General features: G+C 40.6%; 1 protein-coding gene across 11 annotated transcripts in view; it reads left to right on the top strand.

Moving 5' to 3' along the window:
• ZNF385D (zinc finger protein 385D) overlaps positions 1–25,578 on the top strand; it is a 554,298-nt gene that overhangs the window by 193,075 nt on the left and 335,645 nt on the right. For 2 of the 11 annotated variants that reach the window (XM_083468266.1, XM_083468267.1), the window contains one exon: positions 12,427–12,539. The exons of 8 other annotated variants lie outside the window; for them this stretch is intronic. The gene's annotated coding sequence lies outside the window, so the exon portion shown is untranslated. Of the gene's footprint in view, positions 1–203; positions 270–12,426; positions 12,540–25,578 lie in introns of those variants that run through there. One more of the 11 variants, XM_083468268.1, reaches the window with a different exon arrangement.

Genomic DNA, 25,578 nt, shown 5'->3' with positions numbered 1-25,578 from the left:
CTCTGAGACCTCATATAGAGAATATCCCAGGATTGTCAACATCCAAAGTAACAAATATATAACATTTTGTAAGGTGCTGGGATTTTTGAATAAGAAACTGTAGTAGCAGGCCTCCCTCCCCAAGTTCACTGTACCACCAGGGCAATGTCCAGTAAGCCAAGCTATTGACTTGATTTCCATTGCTCTGCAGCACCAACATTGCAGAGAGTCAGAGGGTAAACGTCAGCTTCCATCAACGCCCAGCAAGATCAGGTGTGAAGCAGCAGCAAGTAAGGTTTTAACACTCCTCATATTAACCCTTGTCCCTGGTCTGGATCCGCTTTCTAAACAATTCCTTGCACAGTGCAGCTTGAGCTGCTATTGACTGCAGGACACCCTAATTGAACCTGTACAACCACAGGTATACCTCTGAACCACTAGACCTTGCACATATTCAATGACACTATTTTAATAATATTAAAAATGATAAAGTTATTCTAATAATACTGAGTGGTTGAGCAACGCTGTTGGAACTGTGTCTTGATTCATTTATTTATTTTTAACAGCCCTGTGGCCTATAGCTACAGCTGATGAATTGACAGTAGGTAAAACTACCACTACCAGCTTTATTTGATTGTCCTGTGAACAGTACAGAAGATGGGAAAGGAACTGAACATTTTTGACAAGATCAAATATAGCCCTCTTAACTTGCTTGATGACCATTTCTTTATCCCTTACGCTGAAGCTGAATTCTTACCAAGTGGTTAAATCCGTAAAGTCACAGTAGTTTGACAAGTATCCAAACCCCGTAATTGTCAAAATCATGCATGGGCTGAAAGAATAATTGCAGGCCAGAATCCTTTCCATGGGAACCACACAAATCTCCAACAATGGCAGCTTATCATTGGGCAGGTGAAAAGAATAACAGCTATGGGCAGGCTCCATTTTTATTAGCTTTCAAATTATTATAGAGTCATGATGATAGAAGGGCAATAACAAAAATCTCCTAATATATCAAACTAAAGGCAGCACATACAAAGCCTAAAGATGTTAAATAATAACACCCAAACTAAGATCACAACAACCATATGTCTCTAAATGTGATAGGGAGAGATTCCTGTAAATCTGAGATGAAAGTATATGAAATAAAATCCCAACATACTCAGTAGAAATGACTTCCTGCCCCTTAGAGGCCTGTAACTTAGGTGCTGTTTCCTCCCGCAATAACTAAATTGCGGAGGTTTTTATGCCATATAGTCAGATTATTTTTTAACGATGGGAGGGCATGTCTAAAGTAACTTCTTGCCCATATTTCATGTGGAAATATAAAAATGCTGATGGCAGTCAAGTCTTACAGGATCACAATTACATGAACGTTGGAGTGATGCACTTCCTTGTGTTGACTATATATTGCCCATGAAAAGCTTTTTATTTTATCAGCTTTGCTATCTATTTAGCACAGGAGTTTTAAAACAGTGTCGCAGTGAGTCCTCAGAAGAGAAATCAAAATCTTAACATCCCCATAACGTAAAATGCCTCATGTATTCCATCTTAAACAAAGCCAGAATAACTGTTGCCTACTGGCAATGTTTCTTAGTAAGTTGATGTGAAAAATCAAGGCCATTTCTCCAAATAAAAAAATGTATTGGAAATGAGGCAAATTAAATATGTTAGGGCTGTTTGGTGAGTATATGATACAGTAGTCACTTGAGTCTAGGTGTGAGTAGCTGGATGTTGAAAAGGTTAAAGGAGTAGGGAGTAGTAGGCTTATTGGTTACATTCAGCAGAGTCCTGTGAAAACTCCTCTCAACCTCTGTCCCAGACATGCCAGAGAAGCTCTAGTTACTCTCGGCATTAGTTTGGCATCCATCAAAGGAGATAATGCATTCTGCTTCAAATTCAATTGGGAAGAACAGTGAGGAGTTTACCGAGAATATTTTAGGAGTGCCATTCTGGAATGCTTCATGTCTGAACCCTGTTCGGGATGGTAGCCATGGTAGGCATCTGCCACACATCCCACAGATGAAAAATATTTAACTTCTAAGCTGCCTTCCTGGGTGTTTTGATGCTCATTTCATTTCTTTGCTAATGGCATATTTTTAGCATGGTATTTCATGTAACTTAGCTGTGATTTTTAAATATTTGTTTGTAAGCCAAGATTATTATTATTTTTTAAAGAACAGGGAATGCTAATATATGTCCTTAAAAATAAAGGAAATCCAGGAGCTAGCTGCTAGAATCAATACTGCTCTATCACTCAGAGTGAAAAGCCTGTAAGATGAATTTGGAGTAGGCATTGAAGTAGGCATTGGAGTAGGCTCCTGAAAAAGGCTTTTCATCTGTTGCTGCTGCTTGTTGAACTTTGAGAAGGTCTGGTTTATATTCTTTTGCTTTTCTGGTAGTTATTTGCTATTGTGGAAAAGCTTGTCTGCGTAAGGTGAGGGAAGCATAAGACATGTAATCACCATCCTACTCATATGGATGCCTCCTCCTCCCCCCCGTTTTGTTTGGTTTTGCAACAAAGAACCGTGGCCCAGAAGAGAACATGCAATGTTCCATGGGCTACTGTTAAACTTTAAGTGAAGGACAGTTGGTGTAATCTTATGCATATTGTTAGGGAACCACCATCGGCTCAGGGGCGAGAGGGGAAAAGCCGGATGGATTACAGAGAGCCCTCAAAGATCGTGGGAAGCAGCACTTCCTCAGTGGAGGAAGGTAGCCACGCCTCTAGTGGAGCGGAGGAAGGTAGCCACGCCTCTAGCGGTGCCAGGACACCTTTCCTGAGCAAAGCGGGGAGGAGAGAGGTCCCCCGTTATCCACACCTTCCTTGCGCAGTAGGCTTCCACGCAGAGAGGGGAGGCGCAGACTGGGCATCAAGAAACTACTCTGCTGGGGAAGGTTTAAGGACCGCCCACTCTCAGATTCTGCCAGTGAATGAGCAAGACACGGAATAGAGGCACTCTGCTTTCCAAAGGTTTTTATCACCGATAAGAAAGCTTTAAAACAGACTATTGCAGCATATTGCCTGATTGCTCTCGAACAACCAACCTATACCTCTAACACATATGTAAAGGTAAAGGTAAAGGGACCCCTGACCGTTAGGTCCAGTCGTGACTGACTCTGGGGTTGCGGCGCTCATCTCGCTCTATGGGCCGAGGGAGCTGGCGTTTGTCCGCAGACAGCTTCCAGGTCATGTGGCCAGCATGACTAAGCTGCTTCTGGCGAACCAGAGCAGCGCACGGAAATGCTGTTTACCTTCCCGCTGGAGCGGTACCTATTTATCTACTTGCACTTTGACGTGCTTTCGAACTGCTAGGTTGGCAGGAGCTGGGACTGAGCAACGGGAGCTCACCCCGTTGCAGGGATTCGAACCGCCGACCTTCTGATCGGCAAGTCTTAGGCTCTGTGGTTTAACCCACAGCGCCACCTTTTACACATATGTACTTGGAAGTAACTTCCCCTTTGTCAGTGACCTGTGCATAAAATTGCTGCCTAAGATATATGACATTGTATTATTTCATCCAGACGTGTATCATCATCAAGATCTAAGTGAACAAACTGAGTGGAATTGACCTTACTCTGCTATGCCCACCTGGGAATTCGATGCAGTACTAGTCTATTATTATTTATTAAATTTATATACCGCCCTTTATCAAAGGAGCACAAGGCAGTTTACAGTACAAAAACACAAAACACATAGCATAATAACAAAACAATACCCCACACAGTTTAAAAGACCATAGATGGTTTCATCAGCCAAAGGCCTAGGTCAGAGGTGCCCCAACTTTTTTTCAAAGAGGGCCAGATTTGGTGAAGTGAACATGTGTGAGGGCCGACCGAAGTTGACCTTTTTTTAGATTGAAGTTGAGCTTTTTTTTTATATACAATTTTGGCACAAACTTGTTCAGCTTTTTTTTTTATTGAAGTTGCTTAGGATTTTACCCCACGACATATACTGCCATGGAGGCCAGATTAAGTCAAACGGCAGGCTGGATTAGGCCCCTCAAGTGGACTTTGGACATGCCTGGCCTAGGAGAAGAGTAAGGCTGGGCAATATCTCGTTTTCAACATTGTGATATACCACCAGCTAAACATTGTGATATACCAATATATCATGATGTCTTGAATAAGGATGGAGCTATGTAGAGGCCTTGGCTGGCTTTCCCTACATTGTGATTTTTGCACCATTCTCTCTCTCTCTCTCTCTCTCTCTCTCTCTCTCTCTCTCTCTCTCTCACACACACACACACACACACACACACATTCATGATATATGGCCAGGTCAAAAATTATGAAACTGATATAATGATATGGAGTTCAAACCAGCTTTGGACAATATTTTGATATATCACCCTGCCCTAGTGAAGATGGATGTTTTCACCTGGCACCTAAAGACATGAAGGTACCAAACAAGCATCTCTGGGAAAAGCATTCCACAAATGGGGAGCCATCACAGAAAATGCCTATTCTCATGTTGCCCGTCTCCAGATCTCTCATGGAGGGGGCACATGAAAAAAGGCCTCAGATTATAACTGCGGGGTTGGGTCCTAGTCTAGGCTGGAGGACTGGGTGCAGGGGAGAATTGTTATGTTTTATATAATGACCATTTTGAACACCAGGAAACCTCTGCATTGGGCCATATAAGTACAATATATTTTTCAAGTCTGTCTGTTGCTAATTTCTAATTCATTGAGAGAAGCTTTTTCTGTTGGATTCCCGTGTGAGCAGTTGCTGCCAGGTTGAAATCCTCCCACATGTCTAGTGATTAAATATAATTCCCCTTTCTGCAACCCCAACCTTCAAAACTTTCTTCCTATAAAAACATGGTTTGGGTTTTTTCTTCTTAATATCAAATAACACCGTAACCATAACCCATTAAGAATCAATTAGCACCATCAGAGTGTGAAACAGGTTTTTATAAGAACCAACCTGTCTGGACAGTTTTTCTTTGTATTGTCAGCTTTTCACAACATTTACCCAAGGAAAGAATGATCACAACTTCAAGCTAAACTTGGATTTATGTCAGCTGTAACAACCACTCCGTCAATAAAAACTGAAATGGAAATATTACATGCCAGTGCCCTCTCTGAGTGTTGTGAATCAAATTCCCAGGAGTTTAAAGATTTAAATAACAAAGACTGGGTTTATTTACTCAAGTTTCGGAATTTAAAAACAAGTGGGCTTCTAATGTTCTATGGATTTTATGATTATTGATGATATGGAAACTGGGAAGTTAGATGGAGTGATTCAGGCTTATGGGACTACTTAAGGCTTAAAGAATATACATCGGGAGGAAACAATTCTGCTGATGATGGAGCATATATTGTGCCTGCTGAACAGCCCTGAAGGCAGTAAAGGTATGCTTTGCTACCTTTGTTGAGTCTTCAGGTAGCCATGCAGCCAAGAGGTACAACGCCTATTAACATCTGGCCCAGTAAATAGTATGCTGGAAGCCTCAGAAACCTACTGTGACAATTCTGCTAGGCACTTTGAGGACAGAATTGCTTTTCTCCGTAGCTACATCAAAGCCACTGTTGGGGCAGATCCAAGTGAGGTGATGAGTGCAACACACTGTGCAGTGCTGTGTGCATTTGTTTATTTATCCCAGGTTGTGTGCTTTACATACATTTTTCAGATTTTATGTTCACCACAGCCTTGTGACTGCAATGAACAACGCAGGCTATGCAGTTTTTTCCTATAAATAGTAGTGACATTCAACAGCGAGAGTGGCTTAGAACTGCAGGCTGGATTCCAATTAAAGTTAGTTGCTCTTATGTCCATTGAAATCATTGTCAGTATACTTAGGCATGGCTAACGTATGTCCTGTTTCCTTCCATGGGAGAGAAGTACAGACAACAACCGTTTTGCACAGGGGTTACTTTCCTGAACCCCTTGTGTGTCAGCGGAGCGCGCATAAGCCTGTTACGCCCCTTGTCTTGGAAGTTGGGACAACTTTCATAATCCTAAATGGCCAGGACATAATAATGCATCCAATGAAGTGTTGTTGGTGATTGTATAGCTGAGGGTACAGTGAATGGATCATGCATGAAGTCTTAGTCCTAAGTATTAATGTACTTAGTCCTGTGCATGAATCCCTAAACTTTTTTTTGTATCCCTCCCTAAATTCACCACCGTATTTTTCGCTCTATAAGACACACCTTTTTCCTCCTAAAAAGTAAGGGGAAATGTGTGTGCGTCTTATGGAGTGAATGCAGGCTGCGCGGCTATCCCAGAAGCCAGAACAGCTAGAGGGCGTGCTGTGTAGCGCTCCTTCTAGCTGTTCTAGCTTCACCGCGCGAAGCCTCCACGGCATGGGGAGCGTTCATCCCACTACCCTGCGAAGGCTTTGCACGGCTATCCATGGCTTTTGCAGGAGGTGGGGGAAGTGACAGAGCGCCCGCTAGGTGCGCCTTATGGTCAGGTGCGTCTTATGGGGTGAAAAATACGGTACTTTGTTTTGTTATTTGCTTTGTCCTGTGCTGTCCCTTCTATTAGCTAATTTAATTCTTTTCTGAGTGCCCGCTCAGTGTAGCAGCCCAGTTGTGGTGCACTCTATCCAGAGATGCCAGGCAAATATATTTTTATTTTCTCAGACTTCTTTATTGAAAATGTTCATCCTCTTGATTGATTATGCTGCCTTTGCGATCTGTGGCCTTTTAGTTTATTGTAACAATAGTAGTAGTAGTAGTAGTAGTAGTAGTAGTAGTAGTAGTAGTTGTAATATTTGTATGCCACCCATAAGACTGAGTTGCCCCAGACACTCTGGGCAGCTCCCAACAGAATATTAAAAACCCGATAATACATCAAACATTAGAAACTTCCCTAAAATAAACAAACATGATCAGAACTGTTTTATATGCCCTGAATTGAACTCCTGTTTTCTCTGAATTAGCCTGGTCATAATCCTGCCCAATCTATTTTATATTCTCCCTTGATCAAGCTAAGCTGTGCCACCCACATTCTGGCTTGCCCTTTGACACACATTAAAGATTCTCCATCATGCTGCAAATTAGAGGCTCTTCACATTAAGAACATTTTCTCCCAGATTCAACTGATTCAACATGTCTGGCTTTTAGTCTATGTACTAAGTACCTATCAAAGAACCTGCTCTGACAAGTAAAAGCTCTATTCCCTTGATGCTAGCTCAGATTTGTGGCTGGGGCTGAAATAACACTGATGTTTGCTCATCATTATTTGCTTTGGCTCCTTCCTGGCTAAGAGCTATATTTAAAAAAACTGAAAAAACCCCTTCCAAATTATTCTTATAACCATATTTGACTATTAATGCATACAGGGAACAATCCTATTGACTAAAAATTAACTTTTCATGACGCATTCACTCTACATATATTTTAAGCAGTAAGCGCTTGCAGCCAAACAGCTAAAAGAAGTGCTGCTCACACTGCGAAAGCAACAGAGAATGGCAGCAAGTTTACATTTCAGCTGCATTGCAGCGAGAACCTGAAAAACAGCAAAAGCCATGTCCTGGGATAGTCATAAAAGCCATGTACGTCCAAATAACTAGTGGGAGCCAGTGCAGGTTTATATGAGAGTAAAAGAAATAGTTTTGTTTATAGCTGGCCCAAGAGGCAAGTTAGGTGTGCAGGAGCATGCAACTCCTGAAAGATAAATGCTAAACTGGTTACAGATGAAATTATGGAGGATTTTCCTTTATGCTCAGCAAGCAAGTTCTCCCCCAGTCCTACCCAAACAAAAACTGAATTACTTTAGTAGTAAAGTGAGTACTGCTATATTCCCCTTTAGCCAGATATCATCTGGGGTGAATCATGAATGAATCTGAGCATGGCGTAAAGCAAACCTTTATTGTGAAAATGAAGTGTGGGTGTATTGTGTTTGGTTGAGAGTTAGAAGTTCTACCCCCTGAAAATATGACCTAGCACTATTAAATTAATGCTGACAAATGTAAGGGTGTATTGCCTTTCCCCAAAGTCTTGATTTTATTTCCTTTACTCATAACTACTTCTCCAGCACTCTGAGGACCTCATGGCCCGTAGGCCACAACTGATTGGGATAAAACGAGGGTAAATACTGACCAAACTTTATTAGTATTGATTTTTGGAACTTGCATCCCTAGTAAATGTTATGAAGTGTAAAAATAGAAAATGAATGTCAGCTACAACAAAGTGAAGCATAATTGCGACAAATAACGTTAGTTCCAGTCACTTAGGTTTAATTTTGCGCTTATTCTAAGGAAGCTGCTTTCATGTTGCATCCTGCAGCTAAATTAATACTTTTCTTAAATAATTATTTTTGATCAATGAACTGTGCATAAAATAAATGTGCTGAAGTCTATCAAGTGAGGAATAAGAACTGTAAATGTGCCATAGTTTAAACCAAAGCTTAGTTAGTTGCTGATGTTAAGCAATAAAATAAAATAAAATATCCAAACCTAACAACTGCATAATACTGATTATTTTGTCGGTCGTTATTGGCTGTAAGTGAACAGAGTAAAGTGCTCTTAACCCTATTGATTTCAATACTCGTATGCATGATTTAACCTGAGTTGGATTGTGGTCATCATATTTGTGTAACTAGATATCAAAGCTAGTACGAGCAATGTAAAAATTACTGTAAGTAATTCATGGTTATTCATATGCCTATTGATCATGTGAATGACTACAAACACATTTCTGTAGTGAGCAAAACATTTCCTCCCCAAACCTCACATTTCAGTTGTTGGTTCCATAATTGTGTCAATTACTTAGTAAATTACCACAATACTTGTTATAATTTCTTTAAAAATCCTTTAAAGTTGATAGCAAGTGGAAGGTAGGTTGTGTTTAGTTTATAGCAATGGGGGGGAGGGGGGAGAAAACACACCTTTTATGTATCTTCCTTTCTTGTTTTTTAATATTTATGTATTGTACAGATTTTGGGTGAGAGATGTAATTTGAAATATGATGGTGTGTAATATGAAATATAATTTATTTGAAATATACAACTGGATCATAACGATTGGTATTTCAGGTGTTTGTATGTAAATTATAACTTATTTATTTCACAAATTTGAAATAACAGTGATTACTTTTTAATGTTGGTAAAACTATAGAATTTTAATACTATAAGGTCCTGGTATTCTCTTTGAATAATTTATTTGAGTTGATATTTTTAAACTTGACAATTCATTTCCTCCTTCTCTATGCAACGACAATATATATTATTATATTTACAATCAATATGCATTTAAAAAAATAAGTTTGGCTCAAACTTGAGACTGCTAATGATTGGCTGCATGAATATGATGTCATTTGGCTCTTCCTCTAGTTACTAATGGGGTTGTTGATATTGAGCTGGATTTTCACTGCCCTGATTCAGTTTGCAGACTGAAAATCTTTTCTTGGCAGGGCAGCCCATAAAGTGAGATGGTTACAGTATTTTTGGTGAGTGAGCTGAGAAGTCATTTGCTGATACAACCAGTATCAGTGTGTTTTCAGTGGTTAATTTGTTTCCCTTATGCATCCTGGATTCTGCAGTGTGGAGAGTAATATGTGCTGTACAAAGTTAAAAGGGATGTTCTTGGATCAACTATGCTGAACCTGTGCAGATATGTCGAAAGCAGCCTTCTTCCCCTCTGTCCGCCCCTCTCTTTATAGAACTTGGGGGAAAATTGTGCTGCAGTGGGGTTGTGCTCACCCTAATAACTGAACACAGTGACCAAAGGAATCTTTCTCTCTCTTTTTGCAGTTCAAACTTACTAGGTTTTCCCATTGCCTGCAAGCAAGGCAGAGGAAAATGTGAAGTGGGGCGTGTGTCTGTGAAGATAGCAAGCAGGGGTAGGCACAGCAGTAGTTGTCAAGGGAAAACTTTGGAGAAACTTTTTCTCCTCGTGAAAAAGATGTAAACTCATATATCTACCTGGGAGGGGTGATTTTTTTTGAGCGATAAATGACTGATAGGGATTAATCAGCATTGCCTCTCCGCACACGTTTTTTGTTTGCAATCAAACAGTTTGGAAAGTAACACAGAACTGGGTGAAATGTGTTTGGCTATAGACAGAAAGTTTGGTTACAGACAGAAAGCAATTGTGGTAACTCAAAGTAGTTTACATTAACAATTAAAAACAAAAACCTAAACACACACACACATATATGTAAAAGTTGTCGTGCATATCTTGTAATATTCTAAAAAGTATTGCCCAGTTTAAATAAGACCTCAGATGCAAAAAAGCGCACTCACTTATGTATATTTCATGTGTCACGGCACTTTAACAACCCTTTAAGATGCGATGGTTCTTTACAGGCAAAGCAATTTATGGCCCTGAAGGAACCTTGCTGGAGTGCAGCTGCTGTCAGCTGCAGAGCTTAAGTACTCTTTAACTCAAGCCATGTGAAACTCTTCATGGTTCAAGCACTGTTCATGCCCTTCTACACAGCACCTCACTACACAGTACCTGCTATCTATGCACCCCAGTGATAATAATAATAATAATAATAATAATAATAATAATAATAATAATAATAATAATAATTTATTATTTATACCCAGCCCATCTGGCTGAGTTTCCCCAGCCACTCTGGGCGGCTCCCAATCAGTGTTAAAAACAGTACAGCGTTACATATTAAAAACTTCCCTGAACAGGGCTGCCTTAAGATGTCTTCTGAATGTCAGGTAATTATGTCAGTGATGACATAACTTCACACCTGAGATGGACCTGCCCCTATGTTGACAACTGCCACACCTACATCACCACCACAGAGCACTGAATGTGGCATGTCTGCACTAAATCATTGCACACACACAGCCACTAGGTTATATAAATAGAGACCACAACTCAGATGATACGACACAGATTATGGGACTATATCTTTCTGGCTCTATGTTTTGAACTTTGAAGGCAAAGTAGATGTTTATCTTGAAGTTTGGCGTCACGTAGCTGATATATGTTTCACAAAGAGCTGGCACAGGAGGGTCCAGGATGGATGGGCAGCATGGTTTGGGGGAAGAGGGGCTTTAACTCACTGCCCTAGCTGTGATGGTAATCAGAATTGTCCCCCACCATGCCAACAATTTGCAATGGAAGCAAAGTTCCCATTGGGGCTCTACAGGATTTCTCATATAAATTTGTGATTAACCCCCCCCCCCAAATCCTGGGAAATTGCCATATTTTCCTTCTACAGATTTGTTTCATTTATTAAATAGGTTAGTTTCGATTTTGTATAAACTTTGTTCATGAGTCACAGTGCTTGCTTGAAATATCAATGTTATGAGCAGAATATTTACAGATAAATATCTAATTTGTGTTTTTAGGCATTAGTATTTAATATACACCATTTCTGCAAAACTGAAAGTTCAGCTCAGTCCATAAGAAATTAATTACCTAATGCAATTTGTTTTGCTTAGAGCTGCATCTGAGGAAGCTTTAGATAAAGTGAATGCAGGGTATTGACATGTTGAAAATACTTTGCACCAATCCTGTGGAGGTCTGAGGGTATTTCTCCTTCCCATTAAGTTTCAAGTGATACATTTTATTGAATTGTATATGGAAATGAACAGATAAATCAATATAATCTCTCCTATTTCTTCAAATACTAAATCTAATTTTGTGTGCTCCCTACACTTTTCTATTTTTATCCAGATCCATTCTTGTAATTAAATGTGTGTGTGCCTTTCAAATTGAAACCTGATTATTAAACTACGAAATGCATATATTTCTGGCTTACTGCTGTATGAACCATCCTACTCTTCCAGCTTTTAAACAATTCCAAGGAAGAGTCCCAAATTCAGGTAAATTAAGTAAACATAAATGGAATTATATACAAAACAATGGATTGTGTGGTTGGTTAATTTGCACCATTAGGAACGCTCAAACCACCCACTTTTCTCATTTAACAAAAGCAAAGACAAGTGGGCCTCCCTTTGAAAGGCACTACTTTCCTGTATGGAGGACTAGGACAATGGTTTTCACTACCGTGACCTGCCTTTGACTTTCCTTTGTCGGCACCTGTCAGTTTGTAAGCACATACAGAATGTTGGATTGCATGGACTGACTTGGCAAGATGTTTATGCTGTTACATTATGATCCAAACCAAACAGAAGATACTCAACATCAGCATAGAGACTAGAACAAATAGAGACACAGATACGGGTGTTTCTGAAAACATAGAAGGGATATTGCCCCCCCCCCATCCACTCCTTTAACCTTTCAGTACAGGTGTACTTTGGAGATTAGGTATTTTATGGTAAGTATTATCATTAGGGTAAAAGAGCAACACCACTGATGAGCTGGATGGAGATTGAGCATTGAAATGCATTTGTGCATCTGCAGTCACATAAAATTGTAACTAAACCATAGTAAATGTAGGTACATTCAAGATGAGTTCTGTCTGGGGGGGGGGGACTTCAGCAGGTGCAAGGAATTCCTTGCAGGCTAAGAACATAGAGACACAGTAAGATGTAAGGACAGCACACTTTTGTTTTTCATTACAGGAAACGAATACTCTGGAAGGCTTGAGAGCGAGGTGCATGCACCTTCGTAACAAGACAGGATGGAAGCAAAGCAGTAAATTAAGCAGGGAGGCAGCTGCCAACACAATAAACATGTGAGTAAAAGAATATTTGTGCCATCCATGCTGCCAAACTGATGATAACATATGGCCTGCAAGATTTTGAACTATTTTCTGAAAACACTCTGAAAAGGCTCTGTGCCTCACCATGTACACATTGTTGTCAAGTGACATGACTATTCAGAAGGATACACATTGTTAATAATTCCCAGAAGAATGGCTATGCTTCTCTGTTGCAGAAAAACAACTCCTTAGAGACTAACAAATTGCATATCTTAGAATGGACCACATGAAAGTCAATTTCATTAGATGCATGATCAAGGGAAGTAATAGTGCCACTGTATTCTGCTCTGGTCAGACCTCACCTGGAGTACTGTGTCCAGTTCTGGGCACCACAGTTCAAGAAGGACACTGACAAACTGGAACGTGTCCAGAGGAGGGCAACCAAAATGGTCAAAGGCCTGGAAACGATGCCTTATGAGGAATGGCTAAGGGAGCTGGGCATGTTTAGCCTGGAGAAGAGGAGGTTAAGGGGTGATATGATAGCCATGTTCAAAGATATAAAAGGATATCATATAGAGGAGGGAGAAAGGTTGTTTTCTGCTGCTCCAGAGAAGCGGACACGGAGCAATGGATCCAAACTACAAGAAAGAAGATTCCACCTAAACATTAGGAAGAACTTCCTGACAGTAAGAGCTGTTCGACAGTGGAATTTGCTGCCAAGGAGTGTGGTGGAGTCTCCTACTTTGGAGGTCTTTAAGCAGAGGCTTGACAACCATATGTCAGGAGTGCTCTGATGGTGTTTCCTGCTTGGCAGGGGGTTGGACTCAATGGCCCTTGTGGTCTATTCCAACTCTATGATTCTATGAAGTCTTATCCTGAGTTGTGTGTGTGTGTGTTGTAAAGAATGAGATAAGAAGGAGGGAAATGCAGAAGGTACATACTGTGATGATTATATTATTGACGGTACACACACACACACACACACAATTGTTATTGATCCCGGCACTGCTAAATCAATTTGTCTACCTGGGACATAGATCAGCTGCTTGTTTGGGACAGAGTTGCACTTCTGATTAGCAGGTACATAGTGGGGTACTCCATCTCTGTCACTAGAAGCCCAAGTTACCTTTTGTGGTCAAGAGGTGTTTTCTACCAGTTTGGGCTGGTGATCAGTTGTGACTGCAGTGGTCCATGCATTGGTAAGCTCAAGGGTTGATTACTGCACTTTCTGTGAGGCTGCCCTTGGATCTGGTCTAGAAGTTTCAGCTAGTGGAAAATGTAATAACTAGACTGCTTACAGGATTAATGGCCCCAATCGCAGTGGTGCAGGGTAGGGGATGGTATGGTGTAGGTGGTGGGGCACGCCGGGTAAAGAGCACATGGCACAGGCAGCTAGTGACTATGCCATGGGCCAGCCACTCCTTCATCCTTGGGAATTATGGTTGTCCTTCAGCCAGCCCTCAGGTCTCTGGCTGCTGTTGCTAAATGTCAGGTTGGCTTGGAGCAGGCATAGGCAAACTTGGCCCTCCAGATGTTTTGGGATTACAACTCCCATCATCCCTAGCTAACAGGACCAGGGGTCAGGGATGATGGGAATCGTAGTCCCAAAACACGTGGAGGGCCGAGTTTGCCTATGCCTCGCTTGGAGTAAGGCCTCACTACACATGCCTTATGCAAAGAAATTAGATGCAGCCAATACAGAATTGGACCCTATTGATTAAAATATATTGCTGGTTTTGTAATGGATAGGTAAAGTTCATGAAACATTTTGAAGTGATTTACTGGTTCTTTGAACAGGACAGTGCTAACTGGTTGGTGAACGAAAACAAGAACCACCCCTTGTTTTCTTTTCAATGTGAATTCGAGTTTTCCAGACTCCCCTCACTGCTGCCCCACCCCTCGAATCAAGCTAAAACTGACATAGACAACTGGTTTGTGTAATGCCAATATTTTCAGAAGCAAATTGAGACAGAACTAGATTCTGAAGTAGGAGACATCTCTTTATAGAATAAAGCATTAACTAGTAATAGGGCTTTGCAGGGAGCTGTCATAATTAATAAGCACCCGCGCACAAGGCTTGCTTTGTTAAATACAGTGTAATCCTTACAGGAGTTATTGCATGCAATAATTAACTTGATTACAGAAGGCAGAAGGGGAAAAAAGTCTCAGACTAATCAAAGCACCCTCTGTAACTCATAGGCTTTAATAATTATTATTTTCCCTCTTACAAACTGCAGGTGCTTCGTTATGAGTTTTGAGAATAACTAAATGCTTGTCCTTAAGATTTGATTAATATTTAGGAGTTGTTATAACGTCACAGAAAGCATTAATCAGATCTTTAATTTTTGGATCATTTTCCTGTTTGATTGGGGATAAAGTACTCATCAAAATGAATTAAACAGGCCATTTCAGTGCAGAAAGTTTGGCTAGTTCCTGGCTGTGGAGTTCAGGGCCATTGTGTGTGGTTCAACTTTCTTTTGAGGGAGGGAATACTTTGTGAATATAATGCAGGTATAAAAAAAATTAAGGACTGTGCAACAAAGTATTTCTCTGCGAGTGGAATATTATTGTCCACTTAAAATAAATGGATTCTCTAACTCTTACAGCGCTGTAGTTACTCGCAAAAAGCACATGAGTCATATTTCTAGGATTTTGAGACGTTGCTTTTTGGTTGACACAAATAAGGGGTGCATCAGTTCTGGGTGATCAGAGCTCTGCAACCTAGGCATTTATTTATAAAGAAATGTCTACCTCACTTCTCTTTATAAATAAATCCTAAGTGGCTTACAGAATCGCTAAAACACACCAAACTAAACTAAAACAGTAATAAAGCCCATTATGCCTTTAAAACAGTATTGCATATTAGGAGCACCATACAAGTTTAAAAGCAGAGAGATAAAAACGGTAAACAACACTGGAAATGTGACAAAATACAAACATCTTGTTGAAGCTTAAAATAAAAAAGTAACCCTGTCCTTAGTCATGTAGGACTTTGTAGGTCATAATCAGTACTTCGAATTGTGTCCACATGTGGACCCAGCCAGTAAAGCTGTAGGACTGGCCCTGGTCAGTATTCTGGCTGCAGAATTCTTAAAGGGTATTCTGAAGTTTCCGAATGCCCTTCAAGTGTCTCTAATTTCCAGGGACAGTCCCAGATTTAGAGATTCTGTCTCAGTTTCTGATTTGATCCCAGAATGTCCCGCTTTTCCTTACAACATTCCTATTTTCGTCGGAGAAATGTTGGAAGGTATGGAGTTATCCGACCCCATAGCCATCTGAAGTAGGCATCCCCAAACTCGCCCCTCCAGATGTTTTGGGACTACAACTCCCATCATCCCTAGCTAACAGGACCAGTGGTCAGGGATGATGGGAATTGTAGTCCTAAAAACATAAGGAGGGCTGAGTTTGGGGATGCCTGATATGAAGGCAGCCCTGTATGGGGAAGGTTTTTTATGTTTAATGTTTTTTTATATTTTTATGTACAGTGGTGCCTCGCAAGACGAAATTAATCCGTTCCACGAGTCTCTTCGTCTTGCGGTTTTTTCGTCTTGCGAAGCACGGCTATTAGCGGCTTAGCGGCTTTAAGAAAAAGGAAACAAACTCGCAAGAACTCGCAAGACGTTTCGTCTTGCGAAGCAAGCCCATAGGGAAATTCGTCTTGCAGAACGACTCAAAAAACGGAAAACTCTTTCGTCTTGTGCGTTTTTCGTCTTGCGAGGCATTCGTCTTGCGAGGTACCACTGTATGTTGGAAGCTGCCCAGAGTGGCTGGGTTTACTATTTATATGACGACGACTACTACTACTACTAATGGAATATGACGTTCCCATTCTCATCGGAGAAATGTTGGAGGGCATGTCCTTGAAATGTAGCCCCATATAGTCCAAACAACATTACTATACACTACAGTAGTCAAAACAACATGTATAGGTGGTTTCTATGGCCAGACTGCATGTGCTGATTCACCAACACCACCGTTTGAAGTCTGCCCCATCAATCAGGAAATATTTTTAGCCCCTCAAAAATTCTAATGGATCAATACAACATGTTTATTACTTTAACAGTGTAATCCTAAGTAAAATAATAGTATAATCATGGCTAATAAAAATGTGCTTAATTAAAATACCAGGAAAAATATAAGCTGAGAATCCCCCCTCCCATGCCATTAGGCTGAAAATAGCTGGGGACTTCTAGAAATAACCAATTTTCCTTCCATGAACCAGAAAGGTAGAGATATAAATTTATTTGAAACCATGATAATGGCAATCCAAGTGATGTTGACATCAGCCTGGTGTTTCTTGCCATTGCTGAAAGAGCAACAGTTACTGTTTAATTCTAATGCAGTAAGATAGCCTGCAGCTAAATAATACATTTCTGTTAGCAATTATTTAGCACAATCCTGAACTGCAAATAAATTTACATAAAAATTTGTCTCTTGTAGAGAGTACTTACAGGGAATGTAATTGGATGTAGAGGGAAATAAAATGGCTCCAAATGGATGAAATGTTTGCATTACAAGAGCATTAGCATTCCAAAATCCTTTATAGAAATATAAACATATACATTGCAGTGTTTAAATACTAAGCAGGCATATATAATATTTAATGATGTGCCATCAAAGCTATTGCTTTTTGTACAAAAAAAATGTATGCATTGGAATACTTTTTGAAATCTCACTTCTTTCTTATACAAGGCTGGGATATCAATTTTTACCCTTGCAACTCCTTTCCTCCTCTTGCTTCCCATTCTTATTTCTACCATTGTCAAATTTCAGACAGCAAGTTTCCTGAAGAATGAGCCTTCCAATTTTGCTTACACTGCTCTGTAACACAGCACGTACAATGAAGAGAATAATAGTAATAATAATAATAATAATAATAATAATAATAATAATAATAATACCACCCAATGATCTAGACTATACATTCTACTTTGGAATGCTTCTTTCCCCCTTTGTGTGTGGAAGTAGTTTATTTTCAAGTTCAAGCTCTTAGCTCTTATGTTCAACCACTGTAACTTCTATTATCTGTGATCAGCGAAGCTCTAGAGTGCTGGTAGGGTGAGCCCTTACACATTTTCAAAAATAAGGAAATGCATCAACAAAAAAGAGGATAAAATAGGTCATATATTTGCATATGCTAATTTATTTGTTAATTTGTACAAATTTAGCAATAATGACTATAAATTTAAATTGAAATAGATTGTTTTGCATCATAGTGGGGGAGACTATGACTTGTGTGCCTCCTCGGTCTGCTTTCTAGGTGCTGACTGTTGGAAGGATACTTGAAGGCCCTTGTACTTCCTTCTTATGTTTCTTCTGAGCCATAATTAGCCTGGACAGTTGGTTTAAACAGAGGACTCCTTCAGACAGAAGATTGCCTTCTGTAAAGAAGGACATTTCACCACCTTATGCACGTAGAATTTTTGTTGCTAAATACTGTGAGCAGATTGCTTGCTTAAGAATAAGACCTAGTTAGAAACCTACCTGCAGCTGTAACGTTTGGAACTGGAAACTGCACGGCGCTCAGAAGAGATGTGGTTATTTAAAACAGTGTTATCTTTCTCTTTGATTTGTCAGTGAGGCTGATGTTCGGCTGAATCATCTGCCTGACCCACTTAGCTCCAGAGGTTACCACTTTGGAGTGGGAGCCTGCACACAGCAACCCCACTTTGTGTATGAACCAGACCTAAGTGAAGAAAGAAATGTATGAATCCACTCTCGAAAGTGCAGTTACGAGTAAATCTGACCTCTTTACAAGCTGGAAGTGGAGCAAATCAATTTTTTTAAAATAAACACTTTAGAGGTCAATGTTACATAGCAATTCATATGGGCTGGCATTTAAGCAGAGATTATCTTATTCATGAGAGGACAATGACTGATGCCTCCCCTAGCAAGAGGACTGAGGGCATGGAAACACCAGAGAGCTGTTATTTAATGGACTGCACTAAATGTCTTAGCCTTTAAGTTGTAACAATACTATTTCTCATTTTTAGAAAAAAAATATCGTTACTGTACAAATAATAGAACTGGGTGATAACCATACTAATGTTAGCCGCCCAGAGTGGCTGGGGAAACTCAGCCAGATGGGCGGGGTATAAATAATACATTATTATTATTATTATTATTATTATTATTATTATTATTATTATTATTATTATTATAGCTGTACTTGAAGCAGACTCATTGAGTAGACATACTCTTGAGTGTGACTTTGTTGGATATCACCCAGTGTTTCTCCATAATAAAATACTATTTATTACTATTCCAACATATTTCTTGGGCTTAGGGGTTGGCTCGTTGGGATATACTGTAAACACATAGGGTGCCATACAAACCCAGCAATATGATATTAATAAAATTGATAGTGCTGAACAGATTCTTAATTTGAATTATATTGCAATTTTTTCCATTCTAGTTAGCTGATATGTAGAACAAACTTGAAAGTATTTTTTTTTTTAAAAAAAGGCTTCAAAGCTGCTTAATTGGACATAGTTTAAACATGTTTGTTAATTATTCCCTACTTTAAATCGTGTCATGTGCAGTAAAGATTGAGAGGCTGCATGCTCAGATTTCAACATTAATCTAGCCATTCAAATAATTGCAATTAATGTATCAAAATTTGCTATTTAAATAGTTGTAATTGCACCCAGCTGCATTCAAGTGGCCTTATTATTCCTGTAGGGTAAGGGAAGATCAATAGATGAACATCCTCACTGTCAGATCTCATATACTTTTCTGGTACTGCTCTGCCTTGCACTCTTACACTCATAAGAATGAATTGCAATTAAATATTTTGACCTAACTAATCTGTGATTCCTCGTGAAATCTCAGAATACTATAATGCTGTATAAGCTGTTATTGCAGAAACCTATGCCAACGTCGAATTTTCTAGCATTGTTTCTTTCTGCTCTGCATAATTATGTTTAAATAAAGCACAGAGAATATATGAATTATTGTAAAATACGAAGATTGCAATAAAACATTGATCATAGGGGCTGTATTCCAACTGGACAAGCAGCTCTTTGGTTTGGGCTAAAGGGTAGTAAAGGCAGAGATAGCCTGATGTTAAATTTAGGTGATAAGATGCCAGAAGGGCATGTGTGGAGCTGAATTAGGATAAAGAGGGATGTTGGAAGAAGATACACACTGATGCAAGGCAAAGTTTGTGCCGGTATGAGAACTGGGGAGAGACAGAGAAAGTGTAAAACAAATATCACCTATTACAAGGCAGGAGAAGTGAAGGAGATTGCAGTGAATCAGGAGGTCATTCCGAACATATGAAACTCAAGGATTTCATAGGCAGTTTCCCTTTTAATTCTTGGGCTCTTATTATCCACAGCACTCAGGGCCCTCCTAGGTCCCCTTGATCTCCATATTAAAGGTAAAGGTAAAGGGACCCCTGACCATTAGATCCAGTCGTGGCTGACTCTGGGGTTGCGGCGCTCATCTTGCTTTATTGGCTGAGGGAGCCGGTGTACAGCTTCCGGGTCATGTGGCCAGCATGACTAAGCCACTTCTGGTGAACCAGAGCAGAGCACGGAAACGCCTTTTACCTTCCCGCTGGAGTGGTACCTATTTATCTACTTGCACTTTGACGTGCTTTCAAACTGCTAGGTTGGCAGGAGCAGGGACTGGGCAACGGGAGCTCACCCCATTGTGGGGATTCGAACCGCCGACCTTCTGATCAGCAAGTCCTAAGCTCAGTGGTTTAACCCCCAGCACCACCCGCGTCCTGTTGATCTCCATATTACATGGAACTAACATGATCTACATATTACATGATCTCCATATTACATGGAACTTACACTGTGGTATAGGGAGAGACACATGCTAAGACAGACATAATGTCCAAAACATAACAAGCCTCTGAAAGAAAGATTGCCACAGGTTGATTATTAGAATTTTACCTGTATTATACTCTATATTCTGTTTTTGTATGCTGCTCCCTGCTTTGGGATGAAAGCAATACACACACACTGCAATGGTAACATGCAGCTGGTTGGAATTTTTATTACATGAAATAATGTCAGTCTTTCCTACAGGAAAAAGAGTTGAATTTTTAATGTGGGATTTCCCCCTCCCACCACCACTAAAAAAAAAATGTTCCAAAAGAACTTTCACACACAGTATTTAATCTCTTTAAGAGAACATCCCAAATGAAAACAGGTATGCTTCTATCATTCTTTCCTGATGGTGCTTGTTATTTCATGTTGACAACTTATGTTTTCGCACTTCGCCTCCAGATTAGTGCACTAAGCTGAAAGGTGACTTTTGAGCCTCTCCAGCTATTCAACATCTTTGTGCCGTCAATTTTCAACCACCAGGACCAAGATGATGATGTTGTGAAAAGGTGGTTTCTTCAATCAATTTCTTGATTGTATGAATTTTCACAAAGCTAGAGCTGTGGAGGTGGTGACTGAACTCCTTTGTCATCCAAGGTCATAACTGCGTCCTAAACATTTCAGAGTACTATAATGAAAAAAGTAATGCATGAATGTATATGGGTGTGGTGGAAAAGAAACACACGTTTAGTTAGTACAGTGGTGCCTCGCAAGACGAAAATAATCCGTTCCGCGATTCTCTTCGTCTAGCGGTTTTTTCGTCTTGCGAAGCAACCCTATTAGCGGATTAGCGCTATTAGTGGTTTAGCGGCTATTAAAGGCTTAGCGGCTTAGCGGCTAAAAGGCTATTAGCGGCTTAGCGGCTTAGAAAAAGGGGGGGGGAGCAAAAAAAAATCGCAAGACTTGCAAGACGTTTTCGTCTTGCGAAGCAAGCCCATAGGAAAATTCGTCTTGCGAAGCGCATAGAAAAACGGAAAACCCTTTCGTCTAGCGGGTTTTTCGTCTTGCGAGGCATTCATCTTGCGGGGCACCACTGTATATGGTTGTGATGAAGAAGTCAGATGCACAGTTCAGCCCAACTTTCATTCTCATTATTTGAATTGACCTTTTGGACTGAAAATTAAGTCTATTTAGTTTCTCTAAAACTCCTGTAAGACTGTTGGGCAAGACCCAATGGTGGGAGGGGAATCAGGGGACGGTGGCAAAAGTAAGTCACCCAGGAAGTAAGTGTGAGTGCATGTATATGTGTGCATGCGTACAAGGTTTTGAGGGTATTCTGCACCAGCAAATTATCAAACCACGGTAAAACATCACACATGAAAAACTTCCCTATATAGGGCTGCCTTCAGATGTCTTTTAGTTTTGTTGTAGGCTTCAAATCAGGTTGCGTGCAATACTTGGGACCAAACTGGATTTGACTAAACTGGGAGTTCTGTGATTGGCTACCCCATATATATTTACCCTGTAGCAAAATCAGATAAGGGTTGAGGCACTAGCAAAGGGCATTTTCAACAAATGTAAGCAGGATGCACATTATTTCTCATGAGGCTTTCACAAATGACACTTTCCAGATGAAAAGGCATCATTTGGGTCAAACTAGAAATGACCTTGGGAGAGCCTTGACTTGGACTCCCATGCATTATTATTTTTAAGTAAAAGCAAATCACATTGAAGTCTCAGTCCTGTGTATCTTTAATACCTTCCCCCGTGCCATTTCTGGAGTATATACACCCCACACATCCTTGATGAACAGGAGACAAAATGCACAACTTTTCATCTTATGATATATTGGACGTTAATATAAAAGATGTGCAAAACTAGGATGTGCAAATCATTATATTTCCCAGTTCCCAGTGCCCAGTTTGGTCAGTTGGCACTCAAATGATCTCCTATAAATTCTAAGGTACAACGCACACTGTAACTGGAATTATTGCTGGTAGCACCCAAAAATAGTAATGTCCTCCAGAGCACATTCATTGAAAAGCATTGATATTTATTCAATTATTTGCAAGTAAGAAGCACATAGATTTTGTTTTCTATCAATCAGCCTGTTTTTAATACTGTAATCATTACATCAGTCAAAGAATCCATGTCAGACTTCTTCGCTATCAAACTGTATTCATTACTTTGTAGCTCAGACAACCTAATGATAGTACTGCCTGCTCAAAATAGCGCTTCGTTCACTTATATGCATTTTATAGATAATGAGCACGATCTATTCCCTTTCATGTGTGCACTTCTGCTTAGGTGGGGATGGTATTGTTCCTTGTAAAGTATTGGGGAACAAAGCTAAAAACTGTTGTAAGCTGACAACAATAGACCTGAATCATAATTAGCCTCCCAGCTTCTACCATTCCATTCCCTGCAGCTGGCCACTCCCCTTAACCCCTCATTTCCTCAAGCCCAGGTCTTGAAGGAGCCTTACTGTCACAGGGGTATCCATAGGACATCCTTGAGTTTCCCTACCTTTTTCAGCCACAGTTCTTTGGCAGGATACTGCTGTACATGACTTGGACATGGTGCCCAACCATCCTATTCGATTACTTCCAGCCTGCTTAAACTTCCAGGTATATACCATAGTATCATCAGGGAGAACAGTTCTGGTTGCCTGAATTTTATTTTTATATATAAATATCACAGAGAGCCATTACATCAGAATGGTATTCAATGGACTAGTTAATAGACTATAGTTTCCTTACTAAGTGAGTGATGTTCAGCAAAAAAATGCAGTGCTGCTATATCAGTTGCAGGAAATAATGAGGGACCCTAGTTTGCCTACCTTGTGCATTTTGGATAGTAGCAAGAAGATACCTGGTTGAGGGGCCCATAGTGTGTTCTCTAGAAGTGTTTATAAGTACCGTATTTTTCGCCCTATAGGATGCACCGTCCCATAAGACGCACCTAGTTTTTTTGGGGGGAAATAAAGGGAAAAAATTATTTTCCCCCCAGGCGCGGGGCTGGGGCAGCCCGAGCTTCCCCCGACCCCAGCCCCCAAACAGGCAGCTCTCTGCAAGCCGTGGGAGCCCAGCGGTGGCTCCCGCTGCTTGAGGAGAGATTCGCGAAGCCTGGACGCGCTGAGATCAGCGCGCGCAGGCTTCGGGATACCGGCAACTCTCCCCAAGCAGCGGGAACGTTCCCGCTGCTTGGGGAGAGATCCGCGAAGCCTGGACGCGCTGAGATCAGCGCGCGCAGGCTTCGGGATGCCGGCAACTCTCCCCAAGCAGCGGGAGCATTCCCGCTGCTTGGGGAGAGATCCGCGAAGCCTGGACGCGCTGAGATCAGCCGCACAGGCTTCGGGATGCCGGCAACTCTCCCCAAGCAGTGGGAACGTTCCCGCTGCTTGAGGAGAGGTCCGCGAAGCCTGGAGAGTGAGAGGGGTCGGTGCGCACCTACTGCTCTCGCTCTCCAGGCTTCAGCGAAAGCCTGCATTCGCCCCATAGGACGCACCCACATTTCCCCTTCATTTTTGGAGGGGAAAAAGTGCGTCTTATAGGGCGAAAAATACGGTAGTTTCTCCCCTATATCTTATACCCCTGTTTCCATATGTATGCCAAATGAGGATAAGTTTGCATCATACTTCTTGAAACCTTAATCATCCAGTTTGTGTTTAAGGTGCCACAAGACATGCAAAGTTAGTTATTCTTGAATCTAAAAATGATAAATTGTCACACTATAGTAAATATAGTAGCAGCAAAGGCAAATTTTGTGTAATAACAAGAAGTGGCTAAGATACCTGCCTTTGTACTCTTGCAGTACATCATTTTGTGGTGTGCAATGTGGCAGTCATCTTTGGTTGCACAACCATTCCTCCTTTTCAACCATTTCAGCCCCCAAGGACTGTTACAATTAAAGTGGTTTTGCTTATACTGCACATCTGTGAGCCTGCATTTATGAACTTCACTTGCCGGGAGTGTTTTTTGGAGAACAGTCTGCCATTGCACTGACTTCTTATTTGTAAACCTGAGCTTGTTAAATGCAAAGAGCTATATTAAGGCAGCTGTACTGTTGAGATTTATACTCACAAGTCAAGAAGTTCAAAGTCATCGTTCCCCTGACAACCATACTGTGTGTCCCCTTGTTCATACTTGATGACACAGTTTTATTACTATGTCTGCGTAGAGACTTGTATATATCGAGCTCTTTGTGCAATTCTGGCATCAGGTTTGGAGGCTTGTTTCAGGATGGGGAAGATGGTACAGCAAAACAGCTATGCTGTATTAATTAATGTCCATTCTATATTCAAAGGGCATAAAGTGATCTTACTCCTTTTCATTTTAATTAATTTAATTAATGCATTTACTTTACATTAATAGTAGCATCAAATCCCTAAGGGTTAAGGCATTTTTCTACAAAGCTTGGCTGCTTGACTGTGGAAAGAATGCATCTGTAACTGCTGTTTGTGAGAGTTTGCAGATCAAGTAATAGGAACATTGCACACACATCACCTCTGTGGGACCTAAAATTTGGGCCAAACAATGTATTTCAGTTGAAAAGAGTTATTTGGATGCAGTGCTATGTAAGAGATAATAGAAACAGCAATAACCTCCCACTCAATTTCTATTTCTACTGCGATAAAAATTATTTATTTTGATCTGTAGTTGCCATTATTTCATGGACATGGGGAACTATTAACACTGTGAACATGTTGGAGCTGAAAGGAAAGGAAAGATTTGAAACAAGGTGAAAGCCGGGGGGGGGGGGGAGAGTACAGCTTCCTTCAAAAATAACTTCCAGTGCCTCTATCCCTCTGCTGAGAGGACCACATTCTTCTATTCCCGCTCAACTGGCCAGTGACCACACCTACTATTTTACCAAGGGACCAATGGGCTCCCAAAAACTCTCTCTGTGTCTCTTACCTTAACCCTTATATCTCTTCATCCCACTTCCACTGCAGTTGGATGCAGATTTTTCAATCTCTTCTTTCATAGTTGCAAATCCCACTCTACATTTAGCATCATGACCCACCTATAAATTCCTCACCCACAGCCACAGGGAAGAATAGTTCAGCTTCTCATCTACATATGAGGTAGATACAGAAAAATGGGAGAAATGGAGTACTTAAATCATCCTATGAGGAATGACGTATTGAAACCATCCCCACGTGTGTCTAAACCAGTCACTGTCCTCCTTTTAACCTATAGACTTCTATGAACAATGACAGGTTAATTCCCCTCTCACCATCTGCTACTGTAAAGACTGGAATATTTCCTTATTTTAAACTTAAGTGTTAT

This window comes from Podarcis liolepis, assembly GCF_965112155.1.
Source record: "Podarcis liolepis genome assembly, chromosome: 12".
In the NCBI taxonomy this organism is placed as follows: domain Eukaryota; kingdom Metazoa; phylum Chordata; class Lepidosauria; order Squamata; family Lacertidae; genus Podarcis; species Podarcis liolepis.
Note: the sequence above shows the minus strand (reverse complement) of the source record. Positions and strands in the feature narration are given on the sequence as shown.